The following is a 6,000-nucleotide window of genomic DNA, read 5'->3' as shown; positions in this document are numbered from 1 at the left end:
GAAAATGTGCTTTAACCAAATCAGAAGAGACCCCAAATTGTGGGGAGAAGAAGGGGGGTAAAAGGACGTTCAGGGGGAAACATTTTTAAAAAGTAAACAAATAAAAAAATACAAAAAAGAAAAAAATATATTTATATATATATATATATTAGACTGCTGACTAGAACAGAATCACCCACTTATTTGGGGAGTATTTTGGTCTCTTAGAAAAAACTACCTCCCAAAATTTTAAAGAATGAAAAACATATATAAGGGTAAACACAATGAAGGGATGGAATATGACTATAAAGATAAAAAATAATTTAATTTCTAAAAAAGGAGTTGATAAGTTGGTTGGAAGAATAAAGAAAAAGAAAGTGGAGAGTATTTGCTCAGGCTGTAGACTACAACAAGCCTGGTGCTAGATTTAGGGTGTATTTTGATCTATTAGAAGAAGCTGTACCCCAAATTTTTTAGAAGAAAAAAACCCTATGTGTATACAAAAAATAAAGTTAGATACAATGAAAGATAAAATTTGACTATAATAATGAAGTTTCAAAAAAGATTTTTTAATGAAAGGTATTGTTAAGATAAACTAGTTAAAAATGTTAAAAGAGAAAAGGGTAAAAGTTAAAAAAAATTAGCAGAAGAAAAAATAATTTAAAAAATTAATTATAATTGCAAGACAAAAGAATCATGGGGAGAAAGCCATGAATTACATGATTTGCTTTCTCCTCCTCTGGAATTCCGCTGTTCTCCTTGGTAAGTAAACTTGGTCTTGGCTGGATTTCTTGTTGATCTTCTGGGGGAGGGGCCTGTTGTACTGATTCTCAAGTGTCTTTGCCCAAGGCAGAATTGCACCACCCTTACCAGGGGCCAGGCTAAGTAATCCGCTCGGGTTCACTTTCAGGAGCTTTTTTTCCCTGAATGCTTTCCGTAGAGTTCCAGAGGACAGGAATGAAAATGGTGGCCTCCCAATCTCCAGTCCCAAGGAGCAAGAGCTCGCGGCCCCACTCCTCAGTGTGCCCTCAGAGAAAAGCACTCAATCACTCCCGTCTCCCTGGCCTCTGGCTGTGCTCGGAGAAAAGTGCTCAATCACTCCCATCTCCCTGGCCTCTGGCTGCACTCCGAGCTCACCCAGTCTGTGACTAAAGCACCTCTGCCATCTCTAGCACACAGCTCTGCCTGGAGTCTCCAAACCCCGCAGATCCCGGAGCTCTTCCAGGGGATTCTCCCTGGATCTTGTGGGGACCCTACTCACAGAGCAGTGGCCTGTGCCACATATTACGGTTCAAGATAACCCCGAGTTTAGAGTTCACTCCTCGGCTCTATCTCTGTAGCTGGCTTTCCCACTCTAATACCTGTGAGCTCTGCAACACTCAGACACCCCCGATCCTTCTATGACTCCATGGGACCTGAGGCCATGCTGTCCCTGTGTGGGCTTCACCCCGGTTTAGCCTCTGGAGCGATGTCCCTCAGTGGAGCAGACTTTTAAAAGTTCTGATTTTGTGCTCCCTTGCTTTGTCGCTTGCCAGAAGCTCGTCCCTCCCCCCGCAGTCTATCTTCCCCGTCACTTTGGATTCACTTCTCCGCCAGTCTTACCTCTCAGAAAGTGGTCAATGTTCTGTTTCTAGAATTGTTGCTCTTCTTCTCTTCGATCTCCTGTTTGTAGGTGTTCCGAATGGTTTGATAAGCTATCTAGCTGACCTCCCATCTAGCTGATGTCATCTCTGCCTGCTACTTCTCCGCCATCTTGACTCCTCCTTAAAGAAGAACTTTTAAAAATTCTTGGAAATAAATGAAAATTATTTTCAAAATCAAGACAGCATGGTACTGGCACAAAAACAGACACATAGATCAAGGAGCAGAAGAGAGAGCCCAGAAATAGACCCTCAACTCTATGGTCAACTAATCTTTGACAAAGCAGGAAAGAAAGTTGCATGGAAAAAAGACAGCCTCTGCAACAAATGGTGTTGGGAAAATTGGACAGCCACATGCACAAAAATGAAATTGGACCATTTCCTTACACCACACACAAAAATAGACTCAAGATGGATGAAGGACCTCAATGTGAGAAAGGAATCTATTAAAATCCTTGAGGAGAACACAGGCAGCAACCTCCTTGACCTCAGCCACAGCAACTTCTTCCTTAGGAACGTCGCCAAAGACAACAGAAGCAAGGGCAAAAATGAACTATTGGGACTTCATCAAGATTAAAGCTTTTGCACAGCAAAGGTAACAGTCAACAAAACCAAAAGACAACTGACAGAATGGGAGAAGATATTTGCAAATGATATATCAGATAAAGGGCTAGTAACTAAAATCTATAAAGAATTTGTCAAACTCAACAACCCAAGAACAAATAATCCAATCAAAAATGGACAGAAAACATGAACTGACATTTCGGCAAAGAAAACAAATTCTTTGATTCCAAATAAAAAAAAGATGGCCAACAAACACATTAAAAAATGCTCAACATCACTTGGCATCAGGGAAATATAAATCAAAACCACAGTGAGATACCACCTCACATGAGTCAGAATGGCTAACATTAACAAGTCAGGAAATGACAGATGTTGGCAAGGATGTGGAGGAGAAAGGGGAACCCTTCTACCTTGTTGGTGGGAATGCAAGCTGGTGCAGCCACTTTGGAAAACAGTATGGAGGTTCCTCAAAAAGTTGGAAATAGAGATACCCTATGACCAGCAATCTCACTACTGGGTATTTAGATACAAATGTAGTGATACAAATATAGTGATAAAGATACAAATGTAGTGATCCAAAGGGGCACGTGCACCCAAATGTTTATAGCAGCAATGTCTACAATAGCCTAACCATGGAAAGAACTTAGATGTCCATCAACAGATAAATGGATAAAGAAGAGATGTGGTGTACACACACACACACACACACACACACACACACATTGGAATACTATGCAGCCATCAAAAAATGAAATCTTGCCATTTGCAACACATGTGGATGGAACTAGAGGACATTATGCTAAGTGAAATAAGTCAATCAGAAAGACAATTACCATATGACCTCTCTGATATGAGGAATTTTAAAGGCAGGGGAGGGGGTCATGAGGGATAGGGAAGGAAAAAATGAAACAAGATGAGATCAGGAGAGAGACAAATCATTAGAGACTCTTAATCTCACGAAACAAACTGAAGGTTGCTGGGAGATGGGGGGTAGGGACAGAGTGGCTCGGTTATGGACATATGTGGTATGGTGAGTGCTGTGAAATGTGTAAGCCTTGAGAGTCACAGACCTGTACCCCTAGGGAAAATAATACATTATAATACAACAAATAAATAAATAAACAAATCATACCTTAAGACCAAAAAAAGAATGATTGTAAGTGCATCAGTCAGTTGTTTACCCTTGAGATCTTGTGCTGACTGGAAACAGCATCCTGATTGTACATAATACCATTATCACTAGCCTACAAAAAGATCAAAATTCAGAATTCAAAGTATGGTTTCTTGGGATGCCTGCTTCGCTCAATGGGTTAAAGCCTCTGCCTTCAGCGCAGGTCATGGTCTCAGGGTCCTGGGATCGGGCCCCACATCGGACTCTCTGCTCAGTGGGAGCCTGCTTCCCCCTCTCTCTCTGCCTGCCTCTCTGCCTACTTGTGATCTCTCTCTGTCAAAATAAATAAATAAATAATTTTTTAAAACTATGGTTTCTACTAAATGTGCATTGCTTCACACCATCATAAAGTAAAAAAAATCATAAGTCAAACAGTTATAAGTCAGGGGCTATATGTAGTTAGATCTAATTTTTTTAAAAGATTTTATTTATTTATTTGTCAGAGAGAGAGAGCACAGGCAGGCACAGTGGCAGGCAGAGACAGAGAGAGAAGCAGGCTCCCTGCTAGACAAGGAGCCCAATGTGGGACTCGATCCCAGGACGCTGGGATCATGACCTGAGCTGAAGGCAGCGGCTTAACCCACTGAGCCACCCAGGCATCCCTAGATCTCATTTTTTTAACCATTCACCTACTCTGTGCTTTCTTTTTTTTTTTTTTACATTTAAAGTAGTTATCAATAGATTAGGACTTACTGTTGGCCTTTTGTTCATCCTTTCTCCAGAGAGAAGCTGATATTTGGGATTTTTCTTCTGCTCACTCCACTTTGAGCCTGGGGAAGAGCTCTAGTGGGTAACTGTGCACTAATGCAAAACTTTGCCTTTGTTCCTGAGTGAGTCTCAGGAGTCTAGAGTATGCCAGGGCTATCAGTGCTCTCAAACAGGAGAGACAGACCTAAGTCTCCTAGGTAGCCCCCAGAAAAACTAAAACCTTGGCTGTGTAATCCAACCCTTTCCCTCCCCAGGGAAAAGCTGGAATTAGGGATTTTTCACCCAGTAACATAGCACTGAGACAAGAAGAAAGGTTATGGCAAATGCTTGGGTGATAGTCCAGACTGACAACTTCATTTTTAACAGCTCCCAACCTAGGAGCCTTTCCTATCACCATCCAGCTTTAGGCAAAGAATAAACTAGAACATGGCCCGAAATGTCAAAACATTGGACATGATTTTCATGCTTTCTTTCCCTCCTCAGAGAGAAACTAGGCACTGGGTGTTTTCTTCCCAATCATGTGGCACTGCACCAGGAAGGATTACGGTGAAAAAGAGCTTCAAATTCTCCAGCCCGCTTTGATACAGCTGGTTTTACTCTCCCCTTGATAGTACGATCCTCTGAACTGGTTTCTGGACCTCTCGCCAAGGATATTGATCCATGTATTGTTGTTGAATTGGTGTGTCCACGGGGGGGGAAGGAGGATAAAGGACTTCCTACTCTGTCAACGTACTCCCACTTAACCATTTTTAAGTGCCATTAAGAACATGCACATTGTTTTGCTGCCTCACTGCAATCCAGAACTCTTCTTGTAGAACTGAAACTCCAGACCTATTAAACAATAACTTCCCATTACCAAACCCCCAGCCCATGGCAACCACAATTTTACTTTCTGTAAAATGTCTATGAATTTGGTTATTCTGGGTACCTCATATAAATAGAATCATATGGTATGGGGCACCCGGATGGCTTAGTGGATTAAGCCTCTGCCTTTGGCTCATGTCATGATCTTAGGGTCCTAAGATCGAGCCCCGTATTGGGCTGTCTGCTCAGCAGGGAGAGAGCTTCCTCCTCTCTCTCTCTCTCTCTCTCTCTCTCTGCCTGCCTCTCTGCCTACTTGGAATCTCTCTGTGTCAAATAAATAAATAAATAAAATGTTTTTTAATAAATAGAATCATATGGTATTTGTCCTTTTGTGACCGGCTTATTTCACTCAGGAAGATGTCCTCAAAGTTCACCCATGCTGTAGCATGTGTTATATCTCGTCTTTGAAAATGAGAACTAGGAAAGCTGAGTCAAAAGACAGCAGCAGAAACAGCAAAGACATGATTCGATCTAAACATTAGAACTGCCTATAAGCTCAAAAACCAATGATCAGAAAACTGTTGGAGTGAAAAAGAAAGAGAAAGACATGGAATTTAGGAAGGGGGGGTGTGACAAAGGAGAAAAGGTTTGAGAATGCTCAGAGTGAGGGTAAAGAGAGATGCCTGAGTGACAATGGATCCCAGAAAGAGAGGGGCAACTGCTCTAGATCAGAGAAGGTCAGGGGGCTCCAGGAGAGATTTTTGTCAAGGAGATGAGCTGATAAGAGACCTAACACAACTGAATACACTACAAAGATAGACAACCGGAGGAACTTGGCTTTGTATTCATGATATATACATAGAAAAATAAGCAAACATAAAAACAAGATAAATATTAAGTCCAAGGAAAGCAAATTTGGGTAGGAAAGGAAAAGTCATCAAAAGACATCAGCTGTCAGTAACATTTATAACAACAGAACAATATAAATAATATAAAGTCTAAGTACTCTCCTAACCAAAATTACGATATGACTATGTTGGAAGGTCAGGTATAAGGGTGAGTTCTCTCATCTGCTATAATGTCTTTCATAACAGGAAAACAATAGATTATGTATAATACCTCTTTTTAAAAGTA

This window comes from Mustela putorius, unplaced genomic scaffold (genome assembly GCF_011764305.1).
Source record: "Mustela putorius furo isolate JIRA1106 unplaced genomic scaffold, ASM1176430v1.1 tig00000275_pilon_pilon_pilon, whole genome shotgun sequence".
Lineage (NCBI taxonomy): Eukaryota > Metazoa > Chordata > Mammalia > Carnivora > Mustelidae > Mustela > Mustela putorius.
Note: the sequence above shows the minus strand (reverse complement) of the source record.